The 19,156-nt window shown below is 56.8% G+C and overlaps 1 protein-coding gene across 1 annotated transcript in view; it reads right to left on the bottom strand.

Moving 5' to 3' along the window:
• The window catches only part of CASZ1 (castor zinc finger 1), a 122,001-nt gene that overhangs the window by 64,540 nt on the left and 38,305 nt on the right, over positions 1 to 19,156 (bottom strand). The window contains exon 2 of the mRNA XM_034955196.3: positions 1,971 to 2,023. The gene's annotated coding sequence lies outside the window, so the exon portion shown is untranslated. The remainder of the gene's footprint in view (positions 1 to 1,970; positions 2,024 to 19,156) is intronic.

The following is a 19,156-nucleotide window of genomic DNA, read 5'->3' as shown; positions in this document are numbered from 1 at the left end:
GAGAAACTGGCGCTCAGAGGTTATGCTGCTTCCCAGGGCCCTGACACAGAAATAGAAGACCCAGGGCTGCCAGTCCACGACCTGTGGGGCTTTTTTTTCCAAGGTGCTCCCTGGAATCAGGAGCCCACCCTTCTCCATAGGGTCAGACTCCGAGGCCCCCTAAAGTGCAGGAGCTAAAACCTCTCGAGCAGGGGCCGGAAAACTTTTTCCCTAAAGGGCCAGAGAGAAAATTATTAACCTTTTAGGCTTTGTGAGCTAAACAGTCTCTGTTGTAGCCATTCAACTCTCTCTGCAAGTATAGAGTGAAAGCAGCCATAGCTAATACCTGAATAAATAGGCATGGCTGTGTTCCAATAAAACTTTATTTATAAAAGCAGACTGTGGGTCAAAGGTGGCCCATCTGCCAAGCCCTGCTCCAGAGAATGGAAGCACTTGGGGCTGAATTTCAGGACACGGAATGGCTGGCTTCACCCTGCTGCCTGGGGACGGAGTTATCTACCCTGTCAGGACCTCATGGGCGGAGGTTTCTAGAGGAAGCAAGGTTCTCGTGATCAGAGGGTAGAGCAAAGGAAGGGACAGAGAACAAGGCACGGCGTGGGAAGCCAATATCCAGGAACTGGTCCCAGCTTGGGGCATCCTGAGGAGCCTTCCACGGCACTCAGATCCTCATGGACCATGTGAAGGCATGGAGGCTCGCAGCTCTGAAGATTCTAGAATTCTCAACTCCATGAGACAGGGGTGAGGCCATGCTTAAGAGGAGGACGGGAGTGGCCAGAAGGGAGCAAGAAGGGGCACCAGGGAGAGAAAGGCCGAGAGGACCCGGGATGGAGCTGTAACCAGGGTGGTGCTGGCGGCAAAGGGAGGAATCCACCGGCCCCAGTGAGAGCGCAGGGCGCGGGCCGGGCCTGCCCTACACCGGGCCGCCTCTGATCACGTTTTCAGGGCCACTGCCCGCCAGCGCAGACAATGCTGGGGGAGCCTTTGAAGTCCAAAAGGGATGCCGCGGTGGGAGCCGGGGAATCTCCTCCCTTCTCCGTCCTCCTGGGGGGAAGGGGGCCGGTAGGACAAAACCCAGAGCCGGTCGGTCGCAGCCGGGGCCCGAAACGCGAGAGACAAAGGGAAAACAAACAGGTTTGGAGCCAGGCGCACGGTGCCGTGTCTGTCCCCCGCCCCGCCAAGCGGGGATGATGGATGGCTGCAGCCAGCCAGCTCGCCCGCCGGGCAGGCCCCGCTATTTACATAACACTGGCGTTCCACCGGTCACCTCTGACACAGCACTGCCTGGGGCCCGAGGCCCGGTGGCCCCGCGGTTTCTCGCGCCACCACCCCGGGGACTGACACAGCCCGTGAAGGCTGGGCCAGGCTGGGGCAGCCCCGTACGCTTGGACTTCAGGGGAGCCCCGTGCCTGAGGAAAGGCAGGACATGGCAGCCTGTCCTGGCCTCGGCCGTGGCCTTCTCCCTGCCAGCCTCTTAGGGAGGATGGAGGAAGCCACTAGGGGTGGCACAGCCTCCGAGGAGCGAAGGCAGGACTGGGGTTCTGGGGCCTTCGAGTCCATGCGGTTCTTGAGGCAGAGCTTGGGCAGCACGTCCAGGCACAGCCGGCCACCGCCACGGAGGCAACAGCACTGTGAGAGCGGGCACCGCAGGCTGGGTAACCTGAGCCCAGCCACCACAGGTGCCCCACTGCCCCACACTGCCCTGAGCACGTTCCTTCCCCAAAGTCTGCAATCCATATGTCCCCAGACCATTTCCAGCCTAAAAGCCAAACCGAGGGGATCCTACTGGCGGGAGGGCATCTTTTCCCATCAGGGCGGAATGGGTGGGGTGGCTGCAGTTCCCCATCTCCACCTTCTCATCTCCCCCTGGGTGCTCAGCAGGACTGAAGCCAGCCCAGGGTGACACGTGCATTAGGTGAGTGGTCACCAGTGGGGGAGAGGATGCGAGGCTCAGGGAGGGGCTCAGGCCTTACCTCGTAGCAGGTCCTGGAACCTCCTCGGATGTAGCTGGGGGTGTCACTTCATCCTGGAGAGGCAGAGAGAGGAGCCCTGTTAGCTTTTCCAAGCCCATGACTCCCCAGTGCACACCCTCCATCCCTCCTGAGTACCCAGGCGCTCCCTGCCCCACATGGGCTGAGGGGCTGATGCTCCAGGGCCAGCGAAGAGGGCCAGAAACTCAGGCATGCCGGGTGGGCTCTGATTTGGCTCATTCAGGCATATGCCAGCCACAGTTTGCAAAAACGTCAGAAAGCGGTAGGAACTGACTGCAGGGGCAATGTGGTCCTTAGGACCTCCCTAGCCAGGCGGAGAAGAGTCAGCCGTGCCGTGCACACTGCTCCGTGGAGGAGGCCGGGAGTGGGGGTGCTGAAGTGGCCTGCACGCTCCCGTGGAGCTGCAGCGGCCTAGCAGGGATGCCTGGGGACCATGACAGAATACAGCAGCAACTGCTCCTTTACTCTCTTCCCCGGGGCCCCTGAACATAAAAATGACAGATGCCAAACTGTTCGCTCTAGCAAGTTGGTGACAGAGGGGCAAGGGCGGGCCAGGGGCCAAGGCATCAGGAAGCCTCCATGCCCCAGGATCAGGCTGCCGGCAGCACCTTCCACCCCGGGGTCCTACCCATGAGTCATCACAGCCCATGTCCAGAGACCGTGCAGGGAGAGGGACGATGGTCAGACAACGTGGAGGCTTTAACCAACATGCGGCCTGGCCCAGCGTGCCAGGCTGGGGCCCTCCTGCCCAGATAATGAGTTTGGGGAGCCAGGTTCAAAGGGGCAGCCTGTGTGTATGTGGAGAGAAAACACAGGGAGCCCCCCCACCAGCCTGCTGGCCAGGCCCCCCAACCCTTGCTCAAGCCAGGCCCTGCCCCTGCAGGCCTCAGAACCCTACCCAGGCTTGGGGAGGGCTGTCTGTTACGTTTTCTTCTCCCCTCTCCCTCATTTGTGGCTTATCAATGATGCAAGAGGAATAACACCAATTTCCTTAGGCTATGTAATCCCCAAATCAGATTGGGGGGATTGTGGGAGATGAGGTGACCTTGTTGAGGGCTCCCGGAATGCCACCCAGTCCCACCGCCCGCTCTCCGGTTCCCAGGACATATTTAGACAGATAATGCTAATTGTACTTGACACGTCCTCTTAAGGAGGGCTCGGCTCTCCACCAGCTTTCGCCGCTTGTGTTGGGCTGCCTGGGCAGAGGGTGCCCACTGGGGCGGAGCCTACCCTGCCAGATACAGGGCTCTGGGAGGGCTGAGAGCCCGGTGGGTTTGTGGTTAGGAAGTGCTGCCCCACGGGCCTCTGATGCCCATCTCATCCAGATGATGAGAGGCGGGGGGGTCTGCAGAGAGCTGGGCGGACCCCTGAGACAGGGGGCGGTAGAGAGGATGGGGAGTTGTGCAAAGGGGGAATAAGGAAAAGAGAAGGAGCTGGCCAGGAGAGGAGAGGATGGAGGAGGAGGCCGGCAGGGAGGGTCACAGGGTCCGGGGATGGAGACCCCCAGGCCTCCACTGCAAGGCACCAGGTGGGCTTAGCCATCAGAGCTCGAGTCCTGGCCGGTCAGCCCAGGGCCCTGGCTGGGGTGTCATCTTCACTGTCCCGTCCGTCCCACACACTCCTGTCTGAGATCTCTCAAGGTGCCCTGGCCAGCCTCCTGTGGACCCCCAAAGCCCCCCAACTCCACAACTCTCGTATCTCCCTTCCACCACCTTTCTCTCCCCTCCCATCCTCCCTGGTAACTGTGCATTTATTAATTCATGAGGCACTAATTAGTTCTTTGTTTAATTTTGTGTTAAACAGACTGACCGGAATGATAACGACTTGCAGCGCGGTGTTGCCGTCCCCAACCACCCCTGTTTTCTGACAACAAGGGAGCGCGGGAGACCGGAGTGCTGAACCCAAATCCCTCAGCAGTTGCACTTCATTAAGTCAAAATGTGACAAGAAGCTTAGAGAGCAACTTGCAGATCTGATCACACAGAACAATCCGGGAGGAAACTTTCCAGGAGTTGGTCGGGGGTGGAGGAGGGAGGGGAGGGCCAGAGATGTGTACGTACAGGGACCAGGACATGCACGGGGTCCTGTACCCCACCTGCCCAGGGCAGGTGTCCTGGCTGATGGGAGCAGGGAAGCTGTCCCTGGGTGGGATCTGGGACCCTGGGATACTGGGACCCCAGTGGGGGCCTAAGAAGTAGCTGAGAGTTCATCTTGGTCTCTTCTTCCTTCTCTGGGCATCTTTTCTTGTCTCTCTGCCTCTCACTGTCCCCACTGTCTGCTTTGTGAGTGGCCCATATGAGTGAGTGGCCAGCACATCTGGGACCTGGTAGCTGACGTAGTTAAGGAAGGATTCTCCAAGGCCGGGGGAGAGGCACAGTACTGGGAAGACCCAGAGGACAGCAGGGGCCCTACACTCAGCGGGGCTGAAGTGAAGTGAACCCTTCCAGGCTAAGAAAGAAAAGCCATGTGCTCAGAGATCATGGCAGAAAGTGCCTAAGAAATGCCAACACACCCATTCTTTGCCAGCCGTCTGTCCATCTGTCCATCCATCCATCCAATGTTCCTAATCTTAAGTACTCTGGCCAAAAAACTGAGGACCCAAAGGTTCAGAGTTCTGTCCAGAGGTAGATGGCAAATCAGAAACAGAACTGGGTCCTGGAGCTTCCAGGCTATGGGGCTGATGGTTGGTTGGTAGCTGAGCTAAAAGTGACAACAGCCTTCTGACCTCCTTCCTCCTGTCCATGTGAAAAAGCAGGATCTTGGCCCCAGAGGCATCAGGCTGCCCATCCCACCATCCCATTGCATAAGTAAGGATGAGTGATACCAAAAGCAAACCCTGCCCTAAACTAAGGGCAGTGGCCCTACCCACCTTTTACCCACCCTTAATCTCTGAAGACACCAGCAATGTCTTGGGTAAGAAGAAGAGCACAGAAGGGATGTGAGGAGGAGGAAAAGAAAAACAAAAGTACAGAGAAAAGTTGGCAAACGTGAGCCCTTATGTGTGCAAAGAGCCTGGTGCCTTCTTCCTATTGGCTGCTGCACCTGCCCAGGTGAGGCCTGGCACTCCCTCCATCTCATCCCTGGGGCCTGCTGTGAGAGTGAGCCTGGAGGCAGCCTCATCCAGCCCTTCTCCTGGCCGGTTCTGAAGCACAGTGGTCTCTCACTGAGCCCGGCAGCCCTGGGCTGGCTTCTGTTAATTTGCTGTCAGGCTGCCTAAGCAAACCAATTAAAACTAATCATTAATTATAAAAGAGAGTGAGAAGAGGAGGAGAGGAGAGAGTGAAAGACAGAGGGGAAGAGGAAGAGGGAAGGTGGGCTGGAGAGGGAAGACCTGGGGGCCTGCAGGCGGCTCGGAGTGGGGCCTGGTGGGCTGGGCGCTGGGAGGACCAGAGGCTCCTCCGGCACAAGGGGTGCCAGGGTCGGGGGAGGGCAGGAAGGAAGCAAGGGATGGAGGACAGGGGGCAGCCATGGGTGAGGGACGGAGGGAATGCCACGAGAGATGGGACGGGGGAGAGTGACAGGTGGAGAAGTGGCAGGGACCAGCGTACCAGGACCTGAAGGGGCCTCCTCCATCTGCAGTTCCCTCTTGCTGGAGCCGCTGCTGGTCCAGGACTTGGCTTTGGAGCCTCTCACCCACAGCTGCCCAGCTCCATATTTATGAAGCACCAGGCCAGGCTCCTCGGCCAGCACTCCTACCTGCTCCCCAGGCCTCCCGGGGCCATGGGGGCTTGGGGCAGCTGTCGGGCTGCCCATCCGCCCCCGCACTCCACTGCGTCTCCTTCCCCCTGCCCCCAGCCCCATCCTCACGAACAGCCTCTCCCTGGCCAGCCCTTTCACAGGGGCTGGGGCCATGTCAGCCCGGCAGTGTGAGGAGGGGGGCGGCATAGACAACAGGGGCAGCGTCATGGAAACGGGCACTTTCCCGGAGAAATATTCTGTTTGGCCTCCTTCCTGTATTGAGGAGCTGTCAGGAGCCTGAGTGAGAGTCACACTACCCCGGGACCAGGCGTGACAAAACCTATTTTCTGCCTCAAATTTGATTGATTAAAAAACTTTTTAGGAAAAGCATGTTAAAAGAGTGAAAAAGAAAGAGAGAGTGGGAGAGGGGGAGAGAGAGAGAGGGAGAGAGAGAAAGAGAGGAGAAAAGAAAGCGAATCAAAGTGCTGCCCGGAGGACGGCTGGGGAGAGAAAGGCCCCAGGCAGGGGCTGAGCAGTGCCCCGGGCAGTGCCGCAGGGGGATGCGCACCAGGGGGATCCCATGGCATAACCAGGCAAAACGGAAAGGTCAGAGGAAGCCCGGAACTTTTACACAGCAGTTAGCAGGACAATGAGGGGGCCGACGGCCCGCACAGGCCAGCAGGTGCCCGATCGAGACAGAGGCCTCGGGAAAGGAGCCTGGGCCCCGGACCAGGGAGGGGCAGTGGGGGTGGCTGTCCAGACCCTGGAGTCGGAGCAGGCCTCCGGATTGGCTCTGGGCTCTTTCCAGGCACAGTCTTGGTTGGAATTGGGCCAGAAACCTGAAAAGTCTACATAGGGTCAAGAGGAAGGGCCCTCGTCCTTTGGGGACAGGAAATGGGTTTTCCCACCTTGCTCTCCCAAGACCTGGCTTAAGAAGTGTTTTTAATCATAGTAATTTTTAAAAAGCAGGAGACCTCAACTTGACTCTCCACCCTGAGGCTGGCTCAGCACCAGCTTCCAGCCCACCTTTGCCTGTCTTGGACCTTCCCCAGTCAGGGCCTCAAGTCCTTCATGGGATGTTGCCCTATGTGGTCCCCATGCCTGGCCAGGGACTTCAATGGTGAATTCGAGGCCCTGCCTGACTCTCTCAAGGCTCCAGGAGAAAAGCTGGCCTCCCCACCCCTCCTGAGACCCCCTTAGGAGGAAGCAACGCCTCCATTTCCCAGTGGCCCTGCCCGATCTTCTTGGGCAGGACCCCTAGTCTCCCCAGGAGGAAGGGTCCAAGTTGGTGGCCTAGTTTGCTCTCCTTTTCTCTAAGGGCCTTGAAGGTCAAGATGAGGAGTGGTTCTGGCAAAGGAGTCAGCAAGAAGATTTTCCCAGGTGCTGGGAGGGTGCTTAGCAGTGCCCACTCCAGTCTCTGCCAGCTCAGGGCTCAGCGTGGTAGGCAGTGCCTCCTCTCAACAGACAGGCACGTCGCCAACAGATGCACAGAAAGACAACACCTGCTCCAGGCTTTCCCCAGCCCCTGTGCCAGGTCAAGTGACCCTAGATCTCTCTTGTCCCTGCTCCACAGCGAGATCATCAGGCACTCACTGAGCACACACTGTGTGCGTGACGCTGTGCCAGGCACAAGGAAGAGAAAACAAGAAGCTTACAAAAGGCCGGGGGCAGTAGCTCACGTAATCCCAGCACTTTGGGAGGCCAAGGCGGGCAGATCACCTGAGGTCAGGAGTTTGAAACCAGCCTGGCCAATATGGTGAAACCCTGTCTCTACTAAAAATACAAATATTAGCCGGGTGTGGTGGTGCACGCCTGTAATCCCAGCTACTCGGGAGGCTGAGGCGTGAGAATCATTTGAACCTGGGAGGCAAAGGTTGCAGTGAGCTGAGATCGTGCAACTACACTCCAGCCTGGGCGACAGAGCGAGACTCCGTCTTGGGGGGGAAAAAAAAGAAAAAGACAGCATACAAAAGTCGAGTTGGTGAGAATTGAGTTTGAATCCTGCCTCTGCTGCCTCCTGCCATGCAATTGGGTACGCAGGCTGCTTAACCTCTCCAGGCCCCAGCTTCTTCCATTGAAAAGTGGGGACCCATGAGTACCTAGCTCAAAGGAAGTTCATTCAGTATTTCTTGAGCACCTACTACATGCTATTAGATCCTTGTCCTAGACCTAGAGAACATTGGCAAACCAAAGACTCAACCCTCAGGGAGCTTCCATTCCTGTGCTGTTGAGGACTCGCGGAAATAATGGTTAGCACAGTAGGTGGCACATAGCAAGTGCTCAATAAATATGACCTCTTATTAGTTTCCAGGGTCCCTGCCTTTAAGAAGCTAGGAGAGATGGTGCAATTCCATTCCCAGGCATATACCAGAAAAAATGGAAAACAGGTACTCAAAAAAAAAAGAAAAACAAACAAAACCTTGCGCATGAATGTTCATAGCAGCACTATTCACAGTAGTCAGATGGTAGATACAATTCAAGTGTCCATGGACTGAGAAATGGACATACAACATGGAGCCTGTCCATACTATTGAATATTATTCAGCTATAAAAAAGGAGTGAAGTTCTGATATGGGCTACAATGTGGATACACCTGGAAATGTTGAACGAGAAAGGAGCCAGACAGACACAATAGGCCACAAGTTGTATGATTCCATTAATATGGAATATCCGGAACAGGCAAATCCATAGAGACAGAAAGCAGTGGTTGCCAGGGACTGGGGGAAGGGGACAGTGGGGAGGGACTGCTAAGGGGTTCAGGGTTTCTGTCTGGAGTGATGAAAAAGTTCTGGAACTAGCTTAATAGTTGTGCAACTCTGCAAATGTACTTGACGCCACTGATTTGTATACTTTAAAGTGGTTACAGGCCGGGCATGGTGGTTCATGCCTGTAATCCCAGCACTTCGGGAGGCCAAGGCAGGCAGATCACTTGAGGTCAGGAGTTGGAGACCAGTCTGGCCAACATGATGAAACCCCGTCTCTACTAAAAATACAAAAAGTAGCCGGGCATGGTGGCGGGCGCCTGTAATCCCAGCTACTCGGGAGGCTGAGGCAGGAAAATCACTTGAACCTAGGAGGTGGAAGTTGCAGTGAGCCACAATCGCGTCATTGCACTCCAGCCTGGAAGACAAGAGTGAGACTCTGTCTCAAATAAATACATAAATAAAATAAAATAAAATAAAATAAAATGGTTACAATGGTAAATTTTACGGTGTGTGCATTTTACCACCATAAAGTAAAATAAAATGATATCGCTTTTTTAAAAAAGCAACTGCTAGGGAGAGAAGGAATTTGTCCCCATGTGGCAGCTCAGGGCAGGTGCTGGGGAAGCCAAGCCAGCGGGGTGGGTAGGTGAGACACGGTGACTTCAAATGGGCCCTCTTTCCCCCTCTGCTTGAGAATCCACCATCCGAGGAGGGGCTCCCAGGCCTCCACAAGATGTGCTGTGTGATCACTGAGGGAGAGGACGAGGCAGAAAGGCTAGGATGGTTGCAGTGAAGGGACCTTCCCTTAGGACCCCCCGCTCAAGTGCCTGTGATTCTGCACCCCCGCGGGCTGCCCTTCCCGGCACACACACACTGCTTCTCCTGTGCGGATCCCAATACACACGGCCCAGCCAATCCATCTCTCCACCATGCTCCCCAGATAACTTTTGCTGCCGCTCAGCATCTTAGTGCAACAAGCGCCCCTCTGGATGGGTCTGAGTCGATGACTTCCCCACCCACAGGGCTCCAGGGCTTCCCAAGGTCGAGGAGTCCCACCTCGAAGGGAAAGCCTGGAATAACCAGGGAGCCAGGCTCGTGGGGCAGCCCCCTCAAGCTCCTGCCTCCGCCCTCCTGCCTGTTCCAGAATGCATGTACACACATAAACCCCTGCCTTGGCCCAGGAACTGTCAGGAGATCAACAAACAAAAGCTGCTTCTTGACAGGGAGTCATTTATATTTTAGCTTCGTTCCATTATCCTAACGAATCCTTCATCAGCAGATGCAATATTAACAGCAGAAAATCAGCTCATTACATCCAGGGGGATTTCATCAAGACGGCAATCATGTGCCGCTCCCAAGCCTTCAAGAGGCCAGTGGGGCTGTTATTTATTTATTTTGTTACTTATTTATTTAATTTTTTGGGTTCTTTCCACATAATTGCACTGCATCTCAAATCTTTAATAAATAATTTGTAGGTCCTGAACTGCAGACAGCTTTGCTCTCTGCCATGAGAGCCTACATTAGCCAAAATATTTACCACTATTTAAGAGTCATTAGAGTCAGGAGGGATGTGGGGAGGGGTACCCTGTTCTTCTGGAAACAGCCTGGTTTGGGGCTGTGGCGCTTGGCCCTCACTGTAGTCCTCTAACCCCCTCTCTGGTTCTAAGGCCAGCCATCTTGGACTGGAGGCTCCCAGAAGGCAGGCCTCCATCTGTTTCCCTCAGCTCTCTTCGTTTGGGTGAGGATTTCCTGGGAGCTCTTACAGAGGGACAAGGCCATCTCTAAGTCCCCTGCTGGGCTTCTCCAGGCTTGATGAGGACAGGTGGCTGATGGAAAGGACGCACGTGGTGTGGGGACAGCCACCTCTCACATGCTTGAGCCAGAGAGCCCTGCCGGGTTGGCACTGCTGGCCGCCCCTGTGCCAGGGAACTCTGCAAGGGGAACCTTCTCTGTCTTCCAGCAGGCCCTGGCTCAGGAGCTCCACCACCGTCTGACCCATCCCTCTTGGCTTCCCAAGGTTACGCCTTCAACTTCAAAGGAGAAGAAAATTCAGTAGGTCCAGAAGCAGACTGTCCCATTTTACAGATAAGAAAATGAAGGTTAAGAAACAAGCTCTTGCCGGGCATGGTGGCTCACGCCTGTAATCCCAGCATTTTGGGAGGCTGAGGCAGGTGGATCACCTGAGGTCACGAGTTCGAGACCAGCCTGGCCAACATGGTGAAACCCCGTCTCTATGAAAAATACAAAAATTAGCCGGTGTGGTGGCACGCACCTGTAGTAGTCCCGCTACTCAGGAGGCTGAGGCAGGAGAATCGCTTGAACCTGGGAGGTGGAGGTTGCAGTGAGCCGAGATCGTGCCACTGCACTCCAGCCTGGGCAACAGAACAAGACTCCATCTCAAAGAAGGAAAGAAAGAAAGGGAAGAAAGGAAAGAAAGGAAAGAAAGAAAGAAACTTAAGCTCCCTGCCCGAGGCAGCACAGCTAGGATGAGGCACAGAACTGGAACTCAGACTCGGCAGTGGCTCTGCTGAGCCTCCACGCCTTCCACTACGCCAGAGCCTTCCAACGACCGGCCCTCCCAGTGCTCCTGGCTCCAGCCCACGAGGCTGGAGTGGCCACTGGTGCTGACGGGCACCCCCCGCCACCACCATTGGGCTGGCCATGCTTTCACAGGTTTTTCCCCGCGGGGGCTGGATTTCTGCCCAGCCAGGAATGTGCTCCCAGGATGTCAATTCTAATCTCCCCAGCGCTCTGACAGAATTAAGCTCCAGTTTGTCCGACAACATCCCAAAGTTTCAGAAATCCAGGGCAGACTCTCTAATCAGGCTGCAGGACAAAGGTCTGGCCTGACCCTGTCACTTCCATTTATTCCTCCTGTCTGTCTCCGGGCCTCGGCCTTTCTGCAGTTTCCTCCACCCTCTGCCCCTTCCCTGGCCAGCCCAGCCCCCACCCTCTCCTCCGAGCTGCCTTGTCTCCGCCCAGCCCAGCATTGGCCCTCCCCAAGCAGCCATGCCAGTCCTGTTGCTCCAGCATCCAAAGCCGAGGAATTCCTACGAGACCCACCTGCCGCCGCTCAGCCGCGGGCCTAACCTTGGTCCAGGTTCCCTTCCTTCTGTTAGCTGACTTTAGGGAGCACGCGGGCTCCACCTTTCCTCGGCTCCAGGGACTAGGTGTCCAGTTCAGAGTTACTCTCCGAGTCAGCCCACCCTGGCCTCCGGTTGGCCCAACTCTGGGCTCCGCATAACTGCCCCAGAAGCATCCTCTGGACTCAGCAACCTCCATCCTGTTTGAGGGGTCGGCGTGTGGGCCTTGGCAAGCTTTGGCCTCTCGGCCATGTTTGGGGACAACTATGTGGGCAGAAACCTCTCTTCCTCAACCAACTCTGTGAGTCACCTCTTGGTGACTGTCTACGATGGTAGAAGCAGTCCTGTACCCGCGCTAGGCAGGATCTGCGGTGAGAACCCCAAGCCCTTGGCTCTGTTGGATCGTGCCATTAGGAAGGGACAAGGAGCCTGGGAGCAGCCGGGCAGAGAGAGGCAGCAGAGATGCCTCCTCCACTCCCCACAGCACCCAATCCACACCCCACAGCACCCAATCCGCCCCCCACAGCACCCAATCCACACCCCACAGCACCCAATCTGCACCCCACAGCACCCAATCCGCTCCCCACAGCACCCAATCCGCTCCCCACAGCACCCAATCCACACCCCAGAGCACCCAATCCGCTCCCCACAGCACCCAATCTGCTCCCCGCAGCACCCAATCCGCTCCCCACAGCACCCAATCCACACCCACAGCATCCAATCCGCTCCCCACAGCACCCAATCCACTCCCCACAGCACCCAATCCGCTCCCCACAGCACCCAATCCGCTCCCCGCAGCACCCAATCCACACCCCAGAGCACCCAATCTGCTCCCCACAGCACCCAATCCACACCCACAGCATCCAATCCGCTCCCCACAGCACCCAATCCACTCCCCACAGCACCCAATCCGCTCCCCGCAGCACCCAATCCACACCCCAGAGCACCCAATCCCCACCCCACAGCACCCAATCCACTCCCCACAGCACCCAATCCGTTCCCCGCAGCACCCAATCCACACCCCAGAGCACCCAATCCCCACCCCACAGCACCCAATCCACTCCCCACAGCACCCAATCCGCTCCCCACAGCACCCAATCCGCTCCCCACAGCACCCAATCCGCTCCCCACAGCACCCAATCCCCACCCCAGAGCACCCAATCCACTCCCCACAGCACCCAATCCACACCCACAGCACCCAATCCCCACCCCACAGCACCCAATCCACACCCCACAGCACCCAATCTGCACCCCACAGCACCCAATCCGCTCCCCACAGCACCCAATCCGCTCCCCTCAGCACCCAATCCGCTCCCTGCAGCACCCAATACGCTCCCCACAGCACCCAATCCGCTCCCCCACAGCACCCAATCCACTCCCCACAGCACCCAATCCCCACCCACAGCACCCAATCCCCACCCCACAGCACCCAATCCACACCCCACAGCACCCAATCCACACCCCACAGCATCCAATCTGCACCCCACAGCACCCAATCCACTCCCCACAGCACCCAATCCGCTCCCCACAGCACCCAATCCCCACCCCACAGCACCCAATCCCCACCCCACAGCACCCAATCCCCACCCCACAGCACCCAATCCACACCCACAGCATCCAATCCGCTCCCCACAGCACCCAATCCACACCCCACAGCACCCAACCCACACACCACAGCACCCAATCCGCTCCCCACAGCACCCAATCCACACCCACAGCACCCAATCCCCACCCCACAGCACCCAATCCCCATCCCACAGCACCCAATCCACACCCCACAGCACCCAATCCGCTCCCCATCCACATGGCTCTCGGGTAGACCCGGAGTGCTGATACCTGCCTCCATTTCCAGAGGAAGTCACATGCACAAGCCAGCTAGAAGAGGCACAGGCAGAGAGGCATGGATGGGGACCCCGGCTTAAATCTGGCTTGCTCACATCAAAAGATTCATGGGGAGCAGTGGGCAGAGGGAGACGTATGGACCATCCGGGGGGATACTGAGGGTGGCTGCACTTGAGCCCCTGTGCTGAGCGTAAAGCCAGACCCAAGGGAAGGGGCTCCCCAAGCGAGAGCAGGAGAACGAATGCCCCGGTGCAGAGAGTAAGAAGAGGAAGAACAGGCGGAAGCGGCACCCTGCTGTTCTGCTGACCCTCTAGACAGCACAATAAATCTAGACTGGCCAGGATGGAGGGGCTCCCCAAGAGCTGCCCAGTGGCAGGTAGCACAGAAAGTCCTGGAATGCCACTAGTAGGCAGGGCCAGGCCACCGCCCTGGGCTGAGACCCGGCTCTGAGCATGGAGTCAGTCCATCCTCCAAAGGCTTTCTCAAGCCTTCCCCTCTCCAGCTTCCTTAGCCACATTGTACGGAGTGGGGGCCCCTTTCTTGGAGTTGCAATGACAGGCGGCTCTCTCTCCCCGGCAGTCTCTTTTACGTTCGGTCAAACTTCTCCCCCATCTCAAGGCTGCCCCTGCCTTCATCAGCACAGCCAGGCGGGGCACAGACCTAGCAGAGGGCTGGGCCTCAGGGCTCCCCTAGAGAGACTCCGATGGGCTGGGCTGCTGGAGGGACAGGAGCAGGAGGGACAGACGGCCAGCGAGGACACTGGGGAGGGCGTGTCTCCTTAACAAGCCCTTTCTCTGGAAGAATCAAAATCATTATAGTATTTTTACCTAACGACAGAAAAATCTACAAACGCCTGCCTATCAGCACTTTCCAAAATGCCCCTGCAGTTCCCACGGAACCCACTCACCCCACCCCCACCCTCTGCAGCTCCCCAGTTCCCCAAACTTCCCACTTCGCTTCTCTGCCTTTCTGTCCGATGCATCTTTCCTGCCTTGCCGTGCTGGGGTGTTGGTGAGTTGTTGGAGGTTTTTTTTTTTTTTTTTCTTTTCTTTTTTGCTATTTATCAGCAGGTTGTGTGGAGCTGAGTGGTGTGAGCCTCACCCTGCTAAATAAAGCTTTGGTATTTCTGATAAAGCCATCAAATTCCTTATCGCACTGACACAAAGTGCATTTAAAGAGACAGACACCCTGTCCCTCCCTCCTCGCCAGCCCCTGCCCCCTCCAACCAGTTCAGATTTCCAGCTGCTCAGACACTTTGGGATCAGACACCAAATACGGCTCCTGAGGACATGGATGGGGGGCAGGGGGCAGGGGACGGGGGCGGAGGTAGAAAACCCTTGCCAATTCCCCCCCACCGATGTCAGAGCTGCCGGCACCCTGAACTCGGTCCCAGGGCGTGGCATGGGGCTTCCTGACCCAACTCTGGAAGCCGAAGGGAGCTATGAATAGAGACGTCCTGCACCGGAGGACATCCTTATAAACGGAACAATCCTGTGTCAGGACAACAGCCATCAGTGGGAGGAAGAGGCCGGGCAGGCTGGTGGGCCTTCAAGGCTGTGCAGCCGCTGCGAGCACGCCTGGTCGCCTCAGCGACCAAAGGGGGTGCAGGGACGGGCCGAGGGGGCTACGGAGGCCCATCCAACACTGGGCAGACACACTCAGCAAAGCCTGACTTCACACATCCCTGGGAGGTGGGTGGAACTGCCTTCCCATTTGACAGATGAGGAAACTGAGGCTGGCCCAATGCCACAGGGCCAGGGGCAGGCCCAGCTGGGGCCCCAGCCCAGGCTTGTGGACAGCAGGGCTCGGCTCTGCTAAGTGAGAGATGTTCCTCTCCCTACTGGTTCACAGTCTCCCCTTCCGCCCTGTTGCCGTCCACTCCCCATTTAGGATCCCACAAGACAGGCCTTCCTGTGTCCCCGTGCCCGCTCCCACCTCCTCGGCCCTGACTCGGCAGCCCAGGCCCTGTGCCCACACACAGCCTGTTGGTTGAGGAATCAAATTTATTATTTTTAATTATTTTGATTTATCAAAGCAGCAGCTACAATCATATTAAACCAACTTGGCTTCTTGGCATTTAACAGATACAGCTGCCGCAGGACTCCCCCAGACTCCATAAAACATCCAGTCTGTCCACCTGCTCCCCAAGGAGGGCACGCCAGGCCCCTTCTCCAAGAACCCCAAATTGGAAGGCCACTAGGCCCCCACTTCTGCTTCTGCCCTGCCAGAGGCACATGCAGCCAAAGTCGCTGAGGGCCAGAGGGTGGGAAAGGAACAGGCTGGGCAGAGCTGCCAGTGCCTTGGGACACAGTCACCTCCATGCCTTAGCCCAGGAGACCCTGCCGGAGTCCTGACCCACTGCGGAGTGGGCAGCAGACCCAGGCCCACGACGTCTCCACTGGCATCCATAGGAGCCTGCTCTATCCCACACCTATGACTGGGCACTTAACCTGCAGGAGCCAAATCATTCTGCAGAACCTTGCCCACAAGAGGAATTACTGCCTCTTTTTCTTTTTTTTTTTTTAAGACAGGGTCTCTCTTGCTCTGTTGCCCAGGCTGGAGTGCATTTGTGCATTTGGTATTTCTGATAAAGCCATCAAATTCCTTGGTGTGATCTCGGCTCACTGCAACCTCTGCTTTCCGGGTTCAAGCAATTGTTGTGCCTCAGCCTCCCGAGTAACTGGGATTACAGGCACTCGCCACCACACCTGGCTAATTTTTTTTTACTTTTAGTGGAGGTGGAGTTTCCAACCATGTTGGCCAGACTAGTCTCGAACTCCTGACCTCAAGCAATCTGCCCGCTTCCGGCTCCCTAAGTGCTGGGATTACAGGCGTGAGCCACTGCGCCCGGCCCCCTGCCCCTTTCTTGTAAGTGGAGAGCCTGAGGTTCGGAGAAGGGAGGTCTGCCAGCAAGGCACAGCTCCTAAGAACAGTAAGGCTGTTTCTCTTCTATTTGAATCAAAAGCCCTCATTCTTTTGACGGTACCCCACTGCCTTCCCTTTAGACCTGAAAAGCTGCAACCTGCCCACGCACTGTGGAGAATGGTAGCCCAAGACAAGGGACCCTGAAATTCAAGGTGATGGCCTAAGGCTGCACACGCCATGCATTTAGAATCTGAGTGCTTGGGAGAAGGGATCCCTAAGAAGCAGCGCTGTGGGGAAGGTGGCACCGAATAAGTTTCTAAGGGACACTCAGGTCCACCTGGAGCACGAGGAGAGGCTGGCCACCTGTAGGGCATGGGGAATGGGGGCTCAGGTGAGCAGATGCATGACTCAATTCAACCAGGGAGCTGGGCCATGCCCTCAGGTACTGCCCAATCCTGAAGCCCGTGGGTCCCAGAGCCTGGCACAGTGAGAGAAGAGGCAGCAGGGTATGGGAATAGAGGAACTGGGCACTTCAACGTTCCAAGCAAAAACTGCACACAAAGAGCATGGGGGATCCCCATAGGCCTGGAACAGGCACCTCCGGGGTTCAAAGGCCCACAGAAGCCACCAGAGGCAGCTCCCAGCCCCTGAGAGGAGGCAAATCTTGTCTTCTTGGTGCAGTGAAGAGGCCAGCAGTGCAGAGATATGGTGCCTGAACACAGGTCCTCCGACAGCACCAGGGTGCGGTGTGTTTGCGCACAAAAAGAATAGTCAGCTGGGATCAAACCAGGAGCCAGGCGGCTGCCGGTCCCCACTGCTCTGCCCAGAGGCCCTGTGGCCTGGCCACAGAGAGCTTGGATCCGGCTGCAAGTTCTGAAGTCTGGTAGGTACCGATGGGCATGTGATCTGGCCTCTCTGAGGTTCAATTTCCTTGTCTATAAAATGCACGCGATGATCGTGCCTGTCGCAGGGGGCTGTGGTGAGGGTTTGGGGAAGCGATGAGGGTAAAGCTCTTAGCAAAGTGTCTACACATTTCTATGTGGAAAATGTGGTGCCAGTCATCATTGTGATCATTGTTATCATCATCGCCATTGCTAAACACTTCTCTAACCAGGATATGGTAACTAGGAATCGTGCCTTTGGGGCTGGTGATGGCAGAGAGACTGGCAGCACTGACCAGCCCTCCCACTGTGCTCCCCAAAGAGCCTGGGGAAGCTCAGAAATGTCTAGAGGAGGCCGCCCCTACTGCCTGCCCTGAAAACTGACGAAAGCAGCCACCAAGGCCCTGGACTGTAAGGCTGGAGGGGAAGGTGGGAAGACTTGGGCAGTCCCATTTGCCTATCAAAAACTGTACATTCGCTCGGCTTTCCACGGGACTCATGTCCTAATATGGGCCCAGCAGCTTTCTGGGTTATTTCGAGTACATGTGATAATGACTCCAGGCTTCGCTTCTGCTGCCCCCAGAAAACTTTCCATCTGGGGAGAGGGAGGACGGCTGGCAAAGAATGAGAAGGGCGTAGGGAAGCCCAAGGTCAGAGAGTGGGGAGGAAGTGGGCGCCGGTGGGTGAGCTGAGGGAGGGTGAGTGGAAGCTGGAGGGTTAGGGCTGGCCAAGGGACCAAGGGGAGAGGCAGGCATGGGTGCCGCGTGGGCCCGGCCAAGGGCTCCAGGACACGAGGTGGACACCCGACCTCATGCCCTGCCTACCACCCACCGTCCCAGGGAAGTTCACCCTGCTCAGGGCCACAACCGGCTCTGGAGGGAGGGATTTAAGAGCAAAGCCACAGAGGGCCCTCATCCTGCCTCCTCGCCCGTAACTCTGGTGGGGGTCCCTTTTGTACAGGAGCCAAGCTGGGCTCCTGGGCCTCAGGCAACTGCCCGGTGCCCAGGGTCCCCTTGGCTCCTTGATTTATTTGCCTATTAATTATCTTTCTGGCCAAGCTTGGCCATCAACTCCAGACTGCACAGGGTTAACTCCAGACAGAGGGGCTGGCTGGCTTTCCTTCACTCTACCTCAATTTCTACTGCTCCTATCACCTACCTCCCCCACCCCCTGATCTTAGGGAAAAAAAAAACCCATCAAAATAACTATTTTATGTCTCCAAATATGCAGATCATTTTCTTTAATGAAAGATGCTTGACGTCTCCGATCCAATTAATATGCAAATGCAGGAGAGGATTTATTTGTGACATTCTGTCTGGGTGAGAGAAAACAAAAAAGGCCTGTTAACCAAAACACTAATTGCTGTGACTGATTGTCACATATCATCATTTTCATAGGGTCTCCTCCATTCCCGGCTCGCAGGGAGCTTGAAACCAGGACTGGTTCCATGCAGGCATCAAGGAGAAACAGGGCAACTGGCTACCTGCCAGTGTGGCCCCCTTGCCATCAGAGCCCACGGGGGGCTGGACAAGGGTGGAGGGTATGCCAGTGACCTCCCCTCCTAAGCTGCACCTCACCACTGACCTGCAAGCGCCGACCTGCAAACCAGGAAGTGGACGGCCCCAGCCTCTATCGGATCTGGCAGGCCTGGGGAGGCCTCAGGCAGCTTCAGCCCAGCAAGTCTCTGGGTCGTGGTGGAGGCCAACTGCCTTTTTGCTGCCTGACCTGCCTGCTAGGAAGCAGAGGCGGGCCCATGCCGAGGGGAAGAAGAGGGGCCAGGGCAGCCTCTTCGGGTCCGCCCAGCTGCCACTCCCAACTGTCTCTTCCTGTGTTTCTCCTGCTGTATCTTTTACCTTGAGCACCTGTTGACAGAGGCCACCTAGGGAAACTGAGGCACAGCAGAGCATCTGCTCGTTAAGATGACACAGGCATCTATGGAAACGTTGGAACCAGGCATCCGCTGTGTCTGGGCAGACACCTGCGTCTTGGCCCCGCCCCTTCGCAACCTGCACTGAAGTGGGCCGTCAGCTGTCACAGCCACCGTCTCCCCTGAGCGGCTCAGGAGGCCATGAGGGCTCCTCAGAGGACCATGAGGCTTCCTTTACCCCATGGCTT

The sequence above is a fragment of the Pan paniscus genome, chromosome 1 (genome assembly GCF_029289425.2).
Source record: "Pan paniscus chromosome 1, NHGRI_mPanPan1-v2.0_pri, whole genome shotgun sequence".
Classification (NCBI taxonomy): domain Eukaryota; kingdom Metazoa; phylum Chordata; class Mammalia; order Primates; family Hominidae; genus Pan; species Pan paniscus.
This window is presented reverse-complemented; position numbering and strand designations above follow the sequence as displayed.